Source organism: Aedes aegypti, chromosome 2 (assembly GCF_002204515.2).
Source record: "Aedes aegypti strain LVP_AGWG chromosome 2, AaegL5.0 Primary Assembly, whole genome shotgun sequence".
NCBI classification, from domain to species: Eukaryota; Metazoa; Arthropoda; class Insecta; order Diptera; family Culicidae; genus Aedes; species Aedes aegypti.
Window position 1 is genome coordinate 435,570,889 of NC_035108.1, and position 18,490 is coordinate 435,589,378.

At 35.2% G+C, this 18,490-nt stretch overlaps 1 protein-coding gene across 1 annotated transcript in view; it reads left to right on the forward strand.

Moving 5' to 3' along the window:
• LOC5567004 (lachesin) overlaps positions 1-18,490 on the forward strand; it is a 224,723-nt gene that overhangs the window by 175,440 nt on the left and 30,793 nt on the right. The window lies entirely within an intron of this gene.

Consider the following 18,490-nt stretch of genomic DNA (forward strand, 5'->3'; position numbering starts at 1 on the left):
CCAGCTGGTCGAATAATTAATCCAGTGCGGTCTGGCACTGAGCTGAACTCGGCGGAACGTATATCGACACAACAGTTGCCTGGATCGGCGCGTGAAGGCGAGCAGCAACGAGATGCAGAGAGGTATCGACTTGGATGCGTTCGAACGGTATGCCTTCCCGGATGGCAAGGCCTACACCGTGTTGCCAGTAGTTGGCGTTCCTCGACTGTAGCAGCAACGTGTAGTTTCTGCCAATGAAGTCTGGCGGAACAACCGTTTTTTTCACCTTCTTTTCAGTTGTGAATATCGCCCTATTGAGAGTTCCTACGACAGGCGACATTGGTAAAATATTTGAATGTTCTGTATCTCAAGATTCTCACAAGTTAGAATGTTGGTGTCTTCGACAAAGATGTTCTGCAGATCAAAGGCTACCTGGCGATGAAAAATGAATGATTTGGTATTCAACCGCTAAGTGACGCCAATAACAAATTTTCTTCAAATTCCAGTATCTCAGCATACTGACAAGCTAAAAGATTTGTGTTTTCAGCGAAGTTCTTCAATGATTTGGCGAAATTCAGTCTCTTGTTATCGAGTTATAGAGCCATAGTAGAAATGGGTTTCATGGCTAATTCAATATTTTTTAAAGCGTAGTTGCATTGTTTTTGTTTTTTTTTTTATAATTCAGTTTTTTATCTTACTAGATAGTTTCTTCAATAACGAGTTATAAATAGTTTACTGTAGTTTGAAGTTTATTTAATCTTCGGCATCTTAAGATAAACTAGATAGTTGATGACTTTGGAAACGTTGTTCAAATGAGCAATATCCATCTGATAGCGATAAAATACAAACATGTGAAACATTTTTACGGAACTACTCTATTTCAAATCTTGGTTGTATGGGTTGACGGCTTTATGGCCATGCGGCTTGTGTCGTCAGACACTAAAGCGCATCGTATCATGGTTGAATTCCCGTTTCAGGCTTTGAAACTGTTCATGAGAAATATTTCTCGGCTGGCTATGTAACAGTCTGTGCAGCTAAATTGAAATGTATGTGTCTTTTTTGTTGGAATAGATTTAGTGTGACACAAATAGTCTTGCAATAGAGGTCGGTAAGTAAAGCATGAGCCATCGTCGTCAGCAGATGTGTGAATTTGTTGGGAAGCGTATGATATCAAAAAAAATCATCTTATAATAGGTTGTCAAAGAGCCCTTAATCTACTCTACGGAAGACACCCACCTTCTAGATTATCGCTATCTTAAGATATCCGTTAAATTGTTCATAAGATCCATTTTGGTACCACCAATCTTTTAGCTTAGGGATAGTACACAATTTAAATTATGTCATGCTAAATTTCAACTTTTTCGACCACCTCCCCCCTCCCCCATGTCATACTTTTTGTATGAGTCCTCTAAAAGTTTTGTAAGGCTTGTCACTCTATGCTTGTATGCTAAACGAGCGCTTTACCAACTAAGCTACCGATCCACTTGGTGACCCAATAACTGAGTTGGTTACAAGTTAAGAATTCAAATCCCTACAGACCACGCAGACCCCTTTCATAACCCTTATCAATCCATCTCATGTTACTACACACGCGGGCAGAGTGATTGCGATTTATTTAGTGTAGAAACTTTTTGCCTATCGTACCTACATAACCTAACACGCGTAATGAGTCAATTAATTTCATCAAAAATAACTTTTGAGCATCGAAAATGCTTTGATTATTTGAAAAGAATCGTCCGTAGTCCGTAGATAGGATAACGAGAAACGTCATCAAAATAGTTTGTTTAAATACACATTTTTATTCTCCTTCTCAAAATTAACACGTTTTTTGTTTTGTATGTTAACATTTTCCATTAGCAATACACAGAAAAAAATCCGTTCTCGTATCCGTGAACAGCAGACGTGAACTCGTCAACAAGTAAAAATACACCGTGAACTAGATCATGTTTCTGCGTAAACATGATGGTAGTTCATGGTGTATTTTTGACAGTTCACGTTTTCCAGAACGCTTTTTTGAGCGTGTAGCTACTAATATCGTTTTTGCTAATCTTGCCGACAGATATAAATTTTTACAACTAGCCATAAATCCGGAAGATTGCCGCTCCGGAGGCACAACAAGAATCATTCAATATAGTCCCATAAATTGTTAGTGAAACTTGGTGCTTTTTTTCTTTCAGATTATGGATCGTTTGTTTCTCTACTACAAGTCGAAAATTGAAAGACGTGCAAGTTTCCTATGTGGTGCTTTTTATTTTTGTGCTCGAAGCACTTATTTTTTGCGAATTTGAATACTTTTTTCTCACACTCACCACCAGCTGTCTAAATTTCTATCAAATAATTATGACCGCCAAAAGTAAGCTCATTTTCTAATAGGGATCCAACAGTTTGATGTTTGGCTTGGGTCCGTTCACTATTAAACGACCCAAGTCAAACGTCAGATCGAGAGATCCCTACAAGACAATGAGCTAATTTTCGGTGGTATAAGAGCTTGTAAAAAGCTGAATGTGATCTCAAGACTCATTTCAAGCTGATAACTATAGTGAATTTTTCATAAATTAGAGGGATTAGGAGCATAATGAACACGCGAGGCGAAATGAACACCCCTTCATTCTCTGAGAATATTAATATTACATTAAATGTTTATTCACAGTATGAAATCTGTATGAACTGTTTGACGGTATAAAAGTTGATGGTTTTCTTCAATTATCCTATGAAATTTAAATTTTTTTCTCAGCTTCAATTGGGTTATAAGGTGGTGGAAGAATCTAATTTGTTTAGCAAAGTAACACACCTAGAAATTTTGTTTTTATTAGTGTGATAGATGGAACTCCCTTTCACCTTTTGATAGGTTTAACAGCCAATAATAAAAAAGTTTTCACTAAATTTCAAGAAAGTGTTTATTTTGACCAGATACCTTTTTTCTAGCTTTGTTTTATATCACGTTTTTCTGACATTTGATTTAATTTTTCTCATCACAAACTTGGAAGAACGCCGAGTGTAACTGAAAAATATAACCATTATAAGGTCTTAAAATATGCATTTGCTTAATGTGTCCATCCCCTACTAATCATACATATCGAGCACGTTTTGAATGACCAAGTGTTCAAAAATAATTTCATAAACAAAATATTGGTTACCATAAGGAACTTACAACATGCGGACCACAACACATCACTATTCAAAATCCGCTCGCGGGGCGTAAAATCTTCCCGAGAACCGCACAAAACCTTCCCGGCGGTCACAGTTTGATGGTCCTTGTTTATAATGATATTACAAATGCCAAGCAAAAACTGTAAACCTTAACTTATTTCCATTGAGCATAATTCTAATTTACCCCCTTTTTCGGGCACACTCCATAATTTCATTGAGTTTGACAGTACCACGGACCAAAATTTTTCGGTACACTGACGTTATACTGCAGATGTCATGATGCTTCCGGGTTGGTTGAAACATAGCTTGGTACAGCCAGTACCAGATTTGGGCTTCGGGGGGCCCGGGTCAGATCTCATAAAGGGGGCCCCTTTATACAAAATTCAGCACGTTTTGGGATTCCACAAACTAACGTATTGAATTTGAGTTATGAACGAGAAGGTCGGTCCAAACATATGAGGGGCCCAAATTCAAAGTAGTGTAAGTGACATTTTCGGTTGTGAGCTATATACATTGCGAAATTCGTCTGTTTTCAAGCTTTTCAATAGTGTTTTGTGGTGATTTTTCCGTCCAAAGTGAAAAATATAATAATTCTTAGAAGATTGGCTGTTTTTATTGGCTAAATAATTTGTGTAGAGTAAAAAAATTGCTGAAAATCTTCAAAGCCGTTTTTCTTTTGACTTTATTTAGTACAAGTTTCCAGTTTGTCTCGGTTTTCGCATTCTCTGAAAAAACAAATTATTTACAGTATTGGCAAGAATACAGTATACAAGACCGAATGAACTGAAAATTGAACTGTATGTTGGAAAAAGCTTCATTCGTAAATGAATCACCAAATTCTATGCAAAGTATCTAAGGTCTTAAAATCCACCCATCTCGACAAAAATGTCCAAATATTGATACTTGAATATTTTGAAAACAAACAATTTAGGATAAGTATAATCTTCTTCAAAGTTTTGCAATTAATTTAAGTGAACCAATTTGCTGAAGCATGCCTTTTTCGAAATATTAACATTCAAAAAAATATTCCAATTTGGAAATTTGGGCATTTTTCTCATAACAGTATTTTTCTAATAGCTTCAAAACTCTTGAATAGAATTTGATTAATTGCTCATAAATCAAATTTCAAGTAATTTATGAGATGTAGTTCGAATTTCAGGTCAATCGGTTCATCAAAAGCTGTTATACAGTGCCCTTAACTTGACTATTTTTGTATGAAAATCAGCCTTCATGTACTTTATTCTTGGCAGTACTGTATATTCTATAAATTATATTCAAAGCCTTTACTGAGAAGAGGCCCAGACAACCGAAATGTACGCATAACGAAATCACCTGGAGGCTTTGTATGTGCAACATTTCACTTATAAGATGTAGCGAAAAGGCCTTCTACGTACAAAAGTGGAGGCGATATGCGTGCATATATTATGTGATGAATAATAACATACAATGCGAGTGTTTAAATATTCTATCGAACTAACCTGTGATCGTATGCGACTTAACTTATGATAACAAATGTTGATTTGACAGCTGCTACGGATTGATTCGACTTACTTTGTACGAGTGTACGGGACGAAGCAAAATGTACAAAAGAAACCAGAAAAGAAGTGTTTTATGCGAGGAAGCTCATCAATCTGACGAGTTCATCCACGGTGTTTTGCGGGTTTGATGTATTTAGTATGAATAAACGAGTTGTAACGTGAACTTTCATGCGATTTCTGGTTGTCTGGGGGTTTAGTCGCATTTTTTAAGATCCTGCAAATACGTCAAGCGCATTTTCTATTCAAATATTTTTTGAAAACTAACTAGAGAAGAATTTTAAAGATTTTGGCTTAATATTCATGACTTTTTTTGTAATTTTGTAATACTGAAGGATAACAATTGACGAAACCATACTGTGTGATCAGGTAATAAAAAAAATAACTCAAATATTGGAAAGTTGGCTTTGACGTTAGAATTATATGTCCAAATGTCGAAAGAGAAACTATTGTAACGTATTTAATTTTTTTTTGTTCTTAATTTTCATTCCTCGGGGGGCCCCCTTCATCGGGGGGCCCGGGGCATTTGCCCCCTTGGCACCCCCCCAAATCCGGGCCTGGGTACAGCGGGGATTCGCTGGTTGGAACACGACTGCCTTCCATCTAGCGAATCCGATCCGTTAGTTGGAACGACTGACAGCTGGTGAAAATGCTCCACACTAATGCATCTGGAGAGCAAATCGTCAGGAAACGCACATATGCATACGCATCTGTTCTATATATGGAGACTGCAAATATACTTTCATAGCTGCTTCCTTTTCATTCCCAATGCACTAGGAAGATGCAAAGGACAATATATTTACACAATCTTCAACCTCGGCTCGGAAGCCCAAATTTTCAATTTAATTCCACTAATACGGATTATTGGAATCGAACTGTTCCCTGTTTTTGGTATACTTATACCAGCTCAACAACGTCAACAATTGAGCTCTCTCCGAGTGGTGTCACGAACACAAACGCAGAGTTGATAGTGGAAAATATCCCCTTTTGAATTTGCCGGGGACAGCTGATCTTTGTTTATGTTTTCCATCACAACTGTTGAGTAGTATTCATGACATAAATCTGATCAAACAATACCACGGATGAAACGAAATAATAGGTTAGCTGGTTATGAACGACATGGTGACGTCATTATTGTCTAAAAGCAGCGTCTTATTCCGCAATGAGATTTGCGTTCACTTATGAGATTTATTGTAATAGGGGAACTGGGGGTAATATGCCCATAGGGGGCAAAACGCGCCACCCTCGATTTGGGCGAATGGTGTGGTTTAGAATACTTTTTTTTACCCTAGGTTACAGCAAATGGATAAAAATGCTTCTATTGATAATTTTTTATGTGTTTTTCTCAAGAAAATCGATAAAAACGTATAAAAACGTTTTTCGCTGTTTTCGTTGCAATTTTGTGCGATTTTCAAGGTCATTTTTTAGGTCGATAAACAACCAAATTTTCAAAACTATCGCCGAGAGCCAACTTGTGCACTGTCATAGTTTGTATTACATGCAAAAAATATGTTCAATTTGTCCTAAAAAAGCTTATCGAAGGACCTAAACTTTAATCAACTCTGGGGGCAAAACGCCCACACCTATTTCATAACACTAAAACAGCCGTTGGAATTCAAATTCTACCAAATGTAATGCCATATTGAAGTTACGCGCAATTTGAAACCTTACAAATGTACATTTTTCGCATCAGCATGTATACTATTATTGAACAATAACATCTGAACAAACGCCCGGATGTATGCAACCTATAAACAAGCATGGTTGTGTGCGTACGTTTACAGCATGGATAACGCCGAACTGAAGCGGGGCGTTTTACCCCGCAAAACAATACATATGCAGTTAAGCAAGCATTTTTTTAAAATTAGTTTTTAAACACCAGAAAAGCTAAAATAAATAGTTGTTTCGGCTATTTGAAAGAAAACATGTTTGTTTATCCGACCATAATTTGAAAAAAGCTGAAAATAATGTTTTTCACATCTAAAATCGCTGTTTTCCTTAACGTGGGCAAATTACCCCCAGTCCCCCTATATATCGCTTGGCTCGTTTGTACCACGGATTTGTATGTATATCCGACAAACGAAGAAGCCGTGTTGGTCACCTGCCCCTTGGACAAGCATCCGCACGATATATCGTTTTGTACCGTTAGATTTTTTATCAAGTAGGAGCTGATGACGTCATGTTAATTAATGAAATATTGTGATACTTGTTTAAGCACATACTATTCCGTTTGCGATTATTTGCTCAATTCTGAAAACATAAATCAAAGTACAATTTATTTTTTTTTGTTTGTGGATATTTGGCAGATCGACTTGAGAATAATGTTTTACATATTGAAGCCAAAAAATTCAAAGGAGATTGGGCAAATCTGGGCCCGGAATGTACACAAATGACTCATATATCATCTTAAAGATCTAAATGAGACAAAAAAAGTTGGTATGGGGCCAAAAATATCCGTCGTGGGAGAAACAAATTCGCATGGTTTGAGATGTATTTGTTTGTTGGTTTTCAATTAATTATCAATGGTAAAAACATGCTTCAATCTGCATCTTTATGAAGATAAAAAGCTCTGTGTTATACAGAAGTGAACTAAGACTTTGATACACAGATTAGAACATTACATGGTGATGCTATATTTTACAAATCGAGCAAATAACTCGTGACTCATCCGTTGACACTCTTCCACAGTAGGCTTTTATATTCTAGATGTAATCTGTCGATATTTATAGTAATGAGTAAATGAATGAGTAATGAGTAATCCTGTAACATCCAATGATAACTACCTATAAATTTTATTAACAGGGTTGTTTCAGTGGAGTCGATTTTAAAAACTCGTTTTGAAGAATAGGTCCTTAAGAAAAAAAAAAAGCGTTCTAATATTTATTCTCTTTTTAGTATTGCTGAAACTTCTGACCATCATAAAGAAGCTGATGTGGAGCGGTCATCAACAACACAAAATTGTGATGCAATGATTGTAGATGATATTGAGCACGAAGACTTTTGGCAAAATATTAGCAGGCACCTTGATAACGCTCTACTAGCGTCGATACAAAGAACTGGAACAGCATTCACCATATTTATGCACAGCTTGCCTAATTACAATCGAGCCATGGTGTTTGAAGTTATTGATATTTTCAAAACCAAAGTACTGGAACCCTTAATGACCATCGCTTGTGAAGTAATCACACCAGTTATTCCAGAACAAGAGAGAGCATCTACTTTGAACAACCTAATGAAGATTACGCAAGCTTTTGATGCAGTAAACACTGAACACAAATTTGTTAAGCTGCTGAAAGAAGAATGTCACTTTCAAGTGCCTGTGCTCGATCAAGTCAATAATGAGCTGATCCCTGTGGAAACTGATGGCTGCGTTGAATTGATCGAAAAATCAAAATCAAATATGTACATTGGATTGGAGAGGTTTTTCTCCACCTTTTTTCTCTATTGAGGCAAATTTCGAGGCACTATTAGATAATCATCAGCAAATAATCACTGCATCTCCTGAGAACCTAAACGATAATTTCGTAAAAGGAAAGTTTTGGAAGCAAAAAACTGCAAATAGACCAGGTGAAATTTGCATACCATACTTTATTTTTGCTGATTCTTTCGAAATCAACAATCCATTAGGTTCGAAAGCGGGTAAGCAAGCTCTGACAGGATTCTACTTAAATTTTCCAAGTTTACCAAGGCATATTAATGGCACAATTGAGAATATGTTCCTGATACAGTTCGTATATTCAGCCGTTGAAAAATCATTCTCCAACGAAGAAATCTTGAAAACGTTGATCCCAGAAATTATTCATTTGGAAAAAACACCCTTGAAGATTCGTGTGAAAGGAGAAGACAGGAGTGTTTATTTTATTTTTGGAGGACTGCGTGGAGACAACTTAGGATTGAACAGTCTTTTGGACTACAGCAGATCATTCGTCGCAAATCATCCATGCAGGTAGGAAGCGTTACCCAAGTAACATTGGTAGCTAAATAACAATTTATTCAGCTGAAATGAGCTGTATGAACAGCATTTTAGAAAAATAAGCTATCATTCAGCTACCAATACTACCGGGGCAAGACTTTTAAGCTGATCTTTAGTTACCGACAAATCGATGTTGATTAGATGTTAGAACAAACAAAACAAAAACTTTGAGCAATTATTATTAAAATTTACAAAACGATGTAGGAATTCTAACTTTGTCTGTTGATTTTGATACGAAAGCTTCAGTTTCTCGACGTAAACGATTATTTGAATTTTCAATGAACTGTTCAATATTGCCGGTTATAGGTGTTGATAGAGAAGCACATCGGTTTGTTGGTAATTTAAGGTTATGTTGGTGCTAAGGTAACGAATAGCGTCGTGTGGGGTAATGTTGGCTCTCTGTTTTAACAGCATATACACTATAATATTGAATATTATGTTACATAAAGGGTGTGAGGGTGCTTCTAAGCCAGATAACGTAACGTGAATAATTTATCGAAACTATGTAAATATTTCCAGCTACAAATTCCTCAACATAGGAAATAATCCTTCAATAGTATTTTTCAAGAAAACACGTTGAATCGAAAACTTTTTTTCCAATTTCGCTTAACAAGTGAAATGGTTAAAATTTGCTTTACGTAATATTTGAACGATCTCCAAAGCATACCTATCTATACATAAAATAGGCAAAGAAGAAAGGTTTTGTATCTAAAATGATGATCTATGTAATCAACCTCCTAGGGTGTAACTGTGTCCCCGCATGACGGTGTTTCTTAACTACAATCATACTATATAACTTATCGCTTAAAGGATTCATTTGAGTAGTTTAGATTTAGGTGAGTAGTCAATTGCGTAAAACTTGAATTTTTATTTGTACTTGTAGGATATGCTCGATGAATCTTGAAGGTATGAGGGAATGCACAGTGGACGATCCTGATCTGTATCGAACTGAAGAATCCTACAATCTGGCTCTAGAAATCGATCGCTTTTCTGAAACAGGAATCCGGAAGAATTCGATTTTCAATACTATTCCAGATTTCCACGTTACTGATTTGAAAATTGTTGACTGCATGCACGACTTCTATGAAGGTTTCGCTCATGATGCTCTCGCTTGTTGCATTATCCATTTTATTTCGAAGGGATATTTTTCATTATTCATATTAAATCAACGCGTCCAACGATATGATTATGACATCAACGATCGAAAAAATGTTCCCCCGGAAATAAAGCAAGAAAACATAGAAAGTATGAAATTTAAGATGTCTGCAGGGCAGATTCGTGGATAATTTGACGCTAATGATTGGAGACTTGGTGCCGGTTGGTGAAGAGTGGACATTCCTCGTAAATGTGACTAAACTTGGTTCATCTTTAATGAAGCCATCTTTCACCACCAAGGAAATAAGAGACTTAAAATATCTTATTGAATGTGCGTTAAATCAATACAAAACCTTATTTGGCAAACACCTTAAGCCAAAAGCGCACTTTTTGACTCATTACCCTCTTGCAATCGAGTGGACGGGACCTACACGATTTACTTCAACGTTTATACCAGAAATGAAACATAAATATTTTAAGAAAATAGCCACAACCACATCATCAAGGAAGAATATCGCTCTCACATTGGCAATTAAGGATCAATTTAAGATGGCCTATAATGTATTCACGAGTACCCATAATTTTGGACCGCTGCAGTTGAAAGAAGGAACTGGGTTTTTCATGAAACTGGACTGTATTCCCATTCCACAGGAATTGATTTCTGGTGATAGCAGTTTAATAGTTCGAGTACTGAATTACGTATTGCTTGGAAAATCAGAAATCACATCTGGAACAGTGTTGATCGTCTGGACACATAATAATTTTCTCAAAGAAGTGCGCTATATTATTAAAAGTAATGACGAAATAACATTTATTTGCCATACCTATACTGCCCATAACTGCATATTTGTAACATTCGACAAAAGTAGGCATTGAGTAAATTGAATACCAAGTGTGCATTTTATGGCAGTATGGGAGGAAACTAAAATTTGAAAAAATTACCGGGAACTCAAAAGTGCTTATTTGAGGCTAATATTTTGTACAACTCATATCACATACTAGGTGAATAGTCAGAAAATAATTCTGCTATAAATTTCATTGCTATTACATTACGAGGCTCATTTATAATCTCAATGTGACTGTTATGCGATTATAATTACCAATGTGACAAAACAACTTGGTATTTTTTTCGAATTTTCTAAAACAATCTCACAGATTTCAATAAGTTGATCGAAAGTATTTATCATTTGATGACTCTCCATGGTGTTAACTCCAATTTGTCAAAAATGTCGAATGTGACTGTTATGCAGTTATGGGCAGTATATAGCCTTTGAGTTTGACGAACACATCGATGCATATGTAATTGATCCGCAGAATTAAAACATAGAGAAATGCAAAATAGAAGATATTACCCATTCTCCGTCCCATGTGCATCACCTACTAGATGGCAGAAAAGCGATTAGACTCCGACATTAATTGTTTTCAATAGTAATAATACGTCGTTTGTTAATGCTAAATAAAATAACAAATATATAACAATATGTATATAAATATGTTTTTCTAGTTTGTTTCAATTTGCTTGTTTTCGAGAATAACTTTTGGCAGCGTCCTTTTATTACGTAACGCTGAAATTGAAAATTTGCAACAACTATTCAGCGTTACATAATTTGTGGACGGTGCCTTATGTTCCAATAACATTTTTCTGTCAACATTGAATTTCAATACTATAATGAAGTTTTCGTTCGAAAAGTTATCCTGTTAACGGGAAACATTTTGGTATCCAAAGATGGCTGACTTGACTCACGATTTCGAAAGCTCTAAACCTTAAAATAGCAAACGTACATATTATCAGTGCACCAGATTCCGTTCATTTAAGGAAAGTTATGTATTCAAATGTTCATTAGAAAATAACTATTGTGTCGATCAATACTATTTTTATGTCACAATGTAGCTTCAAGTGTAGAAAATAAGCGACATAATAAGAAGAATTTGAGTGTTATTGTTTTATTTTGTATGTAGACCGCAGGCGATGTCGAGAGAAGAATAGCTCAGCGATTGGATTTCCTCCGGGCCAAGTTCGGAAACGTTCGGCTGCAACCGCAGATTGTTGCAATTGGTCCATCACGTAAAGAGTCAGCGGTAATGGTACTCTTCGGTGGAGCGGAGTATAAGGCGGACAACGTACTGCATGCAATTTGTATTTGCATGCATGTTACTTACGTCTTGAGCCTGGAGTACACGCCGGATTGCAAGCCACTATGGTTGTTCATTCAAACTTATCTCTTTAAAATAAAAGCCTCCATCGTTGAGCTTCCCAAGAGCACGAGGGATTTACTTCAATCAATTGAATGAACGCAAAGTGTTATATAAAATGTATAACTTTATAAAACAAAAATAAAATAAATGAAATAAAACCAATAAGGGGCAGTCCATAAACTTCGTAGACATATATGAAGGGAGGAAGGGGTCTGGCCACAGACCATGATCCATACAAATTTTGGAATTTTCGTAAGAACCATGGTTTAAGGGTCTTAAAATCCAAAAAAAAATGCCTACCTAGTTTATGGACAGCTTTCAACTGTTTCTATGGATATGAAAGTAACTACTATTTTTTATATTTGGCTAGGGGTCGTTTAAATAATACGTAACGTGCGAAAGGTAAGAAGGATAAATAAAGCCTTTTTTCATGAACCGCGAATTCAGACCCAGCTTGCTACTTTACATCTCCAATCAGAAATCGTAAATGACAGATTTTCTATCGAAAGAGCATTCGAACGTAAAAATTAGAATAATATGTTATAGGTGTACGATCATGGGCCACAGCAGCAGTTTATAATAGTTTAATGAAACTAAATGAAGAAAAGGAGGAGTTGTACGATCGGAAAAGACTAATACCAAGTGTGTTGAAGGTATTCAAATATTTGAAGATCATTATAGTCATAGAATATATGGCCTCTTGTTTTGATTCACGGTTTCCACGAACAGATGTCTTTTTATTTAACTAATCCGAAACTAAAATGGGTACTTACACACTTAAATTATTTTACGGATTCCGGTGAATTTCACCGTAATCTCAACAGCTGAACAGTTCGGTAAAATAAATTAACGGAGTACGGTAAATTTTTACAGTATTCCGTAAAAAATCACCGGAATCCGTTAAATTCCGACGAAGTTACGGTGTTTTATTTCACCGAACTGTTCAGCTGTTGAGATCATTGGCGTAGGAACAGGGGGGGCCAGGGGGGCCTGGCCCCCTCCAGAATTATCCAGGCCCCCCCCAGAAATTTTGATGATACTAAAAATAAAAAAAAACTAACATGAAGCAAAATCTTATGTATCAGGTACATGGCTCTTGTTATGGACAAAAAAATCTCTTCAGAAGTTACGTTATTTGTGAGAAAACCTCGCTTGGTTTTCACAGCATCAGCGAGGCGGTTCTGATTTCGTTGAATCGTGCGACAACCGAAAGCTTAACTGTCCGACTTTCAAACGGATGATTATTGTTAGAACTAGCTTCTTGTTATATGTGATGAGCGCAATTTTTCGGAGATGGCCGTTGCAAAAAATACCGTGATACAAAAAAACGTAAATATCCTGGAAACATGCTTCCCAAAATTAGTTTTTTTAATAATCCAAACAATGCTGTTACAGCATAAAGCAGCATATTCACTGCATTCTGATTTCTCAATTTTTTCGAGGATACCCTGCTCGAGGTGTCCGGTGAGGATGATTTCCCTTTTGAGAATTTACTAAAGAAATCCATAAATTTACTTCAATTCGTGTAATGACCGAAAAAAAATAATTGGTAAAATAGACAACATTACTAAAGGAATTTCTCAGACAATACATAGCGGGATTTTTTTTTTAAATAAGACTTAACTTTTAAGAAATTTAGGCATGACCAAGTTTTTTTCAGTCGAATAGCAGAAATTTAACCTGGTGTGAAAAATGCAACAAAATCGTTCATTCCAGCAATAAATTCCCTCTTTGAGAGTTAGTTCTGTTTGATCTTTCGACCTTGACACTTGCTTTTCCCAGGGCAAGCGACGAGGGCAGGATCAAACATGTCGCGCGTCCGTCTCGTAAGTGAAAAAGTGGCGTGATCGATGAGTTCGGTTGAAGAAAGTGAAAAAGTGCCGCGATCGGTTAGTTCTGTTTGATCCTTCGACCTAGACGCTTGCTCCTGGGCAGTGCGTCAAGAAAGCCCGAACAGTTTTTTTTTTATTCCTTTTGGGTCGCGCGCTTATTTTTTTTTTCCTGAGTGCTTTTTTATAGCCGAGTAAACGAGTGAAGCCGAAAGTGGATTGTGGCTGCTCAGTCAAGGATAACGGATCAATTGGTGAGCTCGTTTCATGCTACTATTTCTAATCTATAAAATATGTATGACTGCACATTCAATCGTTACTATGGTGGGATGTAAATATGATTTTTCAACAAACTATGGATGGTTCGTCACTGTGAGTGTCGACACAAACTCTGATTCATGAGTTATTTATGTTTAACATTTTTTTTCAGAACACCTCTTATATACCTTTATTTTTGTAATTAAAAAAACTTTGAATGGTTCGACACTACAAGTGTAGACTTGCGAAAGGTTCACTTTATTCAACAAACTTTGGATGGTTCGCCACTGTAAGTGTCGGCATAAGAATAAGAGTGTTCTATGATGTCCCAACCAATCGAGTTTTTTGTTTCTTTTCAAATGAGTAAAATATAATAACACATGCTTTCGTCCTGACAGCTGTAGGAATGTTACATTTAGGTATTTGTTCAACAAACTTTGAATGGTTCGTCACCTCAAGTGTCGGCATAATTTTCCTCTACATAAAAATTGTTCATATCAAATGAAAATATTATATTTACGTATAAGCATGTATATATCTCACAAATCATTGTTTATCATGGTCTAATCGCTTATCAAAGTGAATCCTATGACCCAACGATCCTCCCCATTAACAAACATCCCTCCCAGTAACCTTTGTGGAGATGCAGAGGCAAACACGGTCTCCAAAAAGCAAAGGTTACACACTAACATTCCTTCCCCCAATCCCACCTGACTGCAAGGACGTGGCCGGCGCCGTTATTGACCCTGTATAAATAGAGGCACTGAATTATGCACACTGAAGAAGATTATGGCCAATCCCAGCCGAACTTCTAGTTGATTCTTTGTGCATTTTCACTGACTTCGGTCAATCACGGAATAGCAACCATTGATATGTGTAGTCAGTCTAAGCTAAGCTAAGCTAAGCTAAGCATTCCAGCAATAAATTCCCTCTTTGATGTTGATTCAACTTTTCAAGTATTTTCGCATGAATAAATGTATTGCTATACAGGGTGTCCGCATATTATCCGAACAGCAAAATATTGGAAACACGATCTCACATTAAAAACAATGAAAAATCAAGGTCCATGTACTTTTTATAATACATCTATATGTTGACACAAAATACAACTTCAAATAATTTCGAAATGATTTTTTGTTACTGAGATAGGCAAATTTATTTTTTTCGGAGACGTTTTTCCTGAAGGCCGCTAGTCATACTGCAGATGAGTTATCCCTAAAATCTAAAAGAGATGAATCCAAATGTCCTATTATTATTTGAAGTTATCTGCAGTTCAGTGGCTTCAAGCTAGACTGGAAATAGAAAATTTTACGGTTCAAATTCAGTGAGTCCTATGGACATTTCTCTTCCGTCATAAAGCTCGAAAAACAGCTCATTTTAAGACACCTTAATACATTTGGTTTGGTTTTGCAAATATTTGAAATCGGAAATGTGTCAAACTTACGTCTTAAGAATATAATACGCCAATGTTTAAAACCATGAGAGAATATTGAATTTATTATGCTTGATTGTTTAGAGCCATGTCTTCAAAGTTTGTACGGATAATTTGCGGACACCCTGTATTATTTCAGGAAAACTTATTATTTCATAAACTATTTGATTGGTTTTCAACAGATTTGTAGTAACATTTCTCATAAAACTTTTCGATATTCTTTATAAAAATTTACTCTAATCAAATTTCTTAAGGAATATTGAAAGGGTAGCTTTAGAACTTTTGCAAATCTTTTGGAAATTAGTCAAACAATATTGTGGGACTTTCAAAGCGAATTCATCCTGGTGGTCATGCATTCCTTCTAGGTCTACTTTTATTAGCAAATTGATTCCTGAATATGCTCCCGGATTTACCTGAAAAATGTTAATTATTTTTTCAAATGTTCATTTTCCTCTCGTATTTCCTCCAAAAAATCATTGATTCTGTCAAGAGATATTTTGCTGGAAGTTCTACTTAAAATTCTGCTGTAAAATTCTTAAAAAAGTTTTCCCACAAATTTTATTACAAATTCTTCCGCGAAGTTCATCATGTTTCAAAAAGAAATCACAAATTGCGTCATAAATTCTTCTATGTTTTTTTTTAGAAATTTTGCTTCAAATTCCCGGATTATTCAAGAATTGGAAAGATTTTTTTTTTGAAATGTCCTTTGCCTTCGAATGCTCAGAAGAAATTTGTTGAAAAACCCCAGGAAAACTTTTGCTCCCAAACATAGTGGTAAAGAAATCTGTAGAGAAACATCAAACATGAAAAGAAAACTAGGAAAGAAGAAAGGATTTATTAAGGTATTCACAATGGAAATTGTATTGATCTTTTTGTTTTTTGTCGGAATCCATGTTTTTGATTTGAATTTTTGTACGATTCGAGGGTGGAATTTCTAGAGGCTTTTTGACAGAAATCTAGGAATCCAAAAATCAAGGAAGGATATATTTCAAGGATAATTTCTTTAGATGATCTTGATGGAACTTCTTGAGAAAATTGTTTTATTTGTAAATCCATTAAAGAGAGTTTAACTATCCTATAATTTACCTCTAGAGAAAAGATTATAAATTATCTTTATTGCTCATCTATTTTTACCTGCTTCAACATTTTGTTGTTTCTTCTTCTTTCGCATGACGCTTTGAGAAACTTCGTACAAAAATCTTTCCATATTCCAAAAAGCAACGTTTTAAATAATCTAAAAAAGGGTATATTATAAGAGTTTTAAAAATTACAGATTTCTTATTCGTATGGTTCCTGATTTCTGAGAGTCCATCAGGAATTTCTCAACAAATTCTACATCAATATATTCATCATCATGAAACTTTGGAGTGCATATAAAATATTATTTAAGATTTAAGTTACAAACCTTTGCAGTAAAAATTCGATCCGTTTCAACACCAATTATTTTCTATTATCAAAGAAGAAGAAAAAAGAACAAGATTTTTAGTAGTAGATCCTACAAAACCACTTAAGCTTTTCAGTGAGGTACATTGTCAACAAGTTTCAGAAATTTTACGGTTTAAATCTTCAATTTAATTACAGGAATTCAGATTTTGTTTTTAAATTATATTTAAGCTGCAATTATTTAAGAAATTACCACCAAATTTCTTTTGAACCTTTTTTTATCTGCTTCTTTAGAAATCTGATATGGAGTGAAGTAAAGCAATCCATGAAAATATTGAGATATTCCTGGAGTAGTGTTTGAACCAGAAAAATGAAGAGCAGATAAATTTGTATATGTTATTTGTGGAAGAATCCTGAGATTACTATTCGAAAAAAATGAGTTAATTCTAGAACCTGAAAAGAAACTTGATGGATCTTCTGGAGAAACTTTTCGAGAAGTTCAATCTTAGTAAATCTGATGGACATTTTCTTAGGGAATATTAGGGAAACAATGATATATTTCTCTAAGAAATCCCTGAAGTAATCACGAATCTTTGAGTATTTTCGCGGAAGAGCTTTTGAAACAACAGTTGAACTATTCCTCTAAGACTTTATATTAATAATATTAATTCTATCTTGAAACATTTCTTAGTTAGTCATTTCAAAAAAATATATATTCGATAGAGTTTTGAACAAATGCGAGATGTTGCTCCTTGATTTTAAAGAAATCTATAAAATATATATCTGTGAAAAAATGCAGAGTATCTTTGAAAAACATGAACAACATTTTCCCAATTGAATTATTTTTGATTGCTCATGAAATTCTCGTGGAACATTGCGAGGAGTACTTAGAGTAACATCTGAAAGATTTTTCTTTGCTGGAAGTCTGGATAATTTTTGCTGCGATTTTTTTTAAAAACAATCCTGTAGAGAAACTTTAGGTAGAATTTCAAAAGCAAAGTTGGAAAAACTGTTGGCAAACTTTCTTTAGAATTCGTGGAATGAATCCTTGCTTGGTGATCTTGAAGATGGTTTTGGTGAGACTTCTAGAATTCAGTAATTCCTGAAAATCCGAAACAAATTATCAATGAACCAAACTGAAGGATACTTTAAACTAACAATTGGAATTTGAATGTAAAAAGTACGAAGAGGACCTTCCAGGAGAAGAATTTCTAAAACATTCTCTGGCAGAAGTTTTCAATAGATTTTTAAGCAGTTCGATAGAGAGTTTTCGAGAAATTTTCTGGTGAGGTCAGACAGTCTGGGAACGATTTTCCACGAGAATCCCAGAACAAACTTAGTGAAACAACAATATTTTTTGAGGAAATTTCCGTAGGAATTTTCAGAGGAATCCCTATAAAGCACATGGCTGAATATCTGAAAAAATCGAGGAAGAATAACGAAGGACAGTTTTTTTTTGCTAACATTCTTGAAGGATTTTTGACTGGATTACAAAAGGAATGATTTTTTTTCCGTAGCGAAAATTTATATTTACAAATACCACTGATGTGCCGTGAAATAAGACAAAATAACGAATAATTAAAATCAGTACAAATCTGTTAAAACAACGAAAAATGTGAAAATGTTGATTTTTACTACAGATATAACTTCTGTAAAGCAA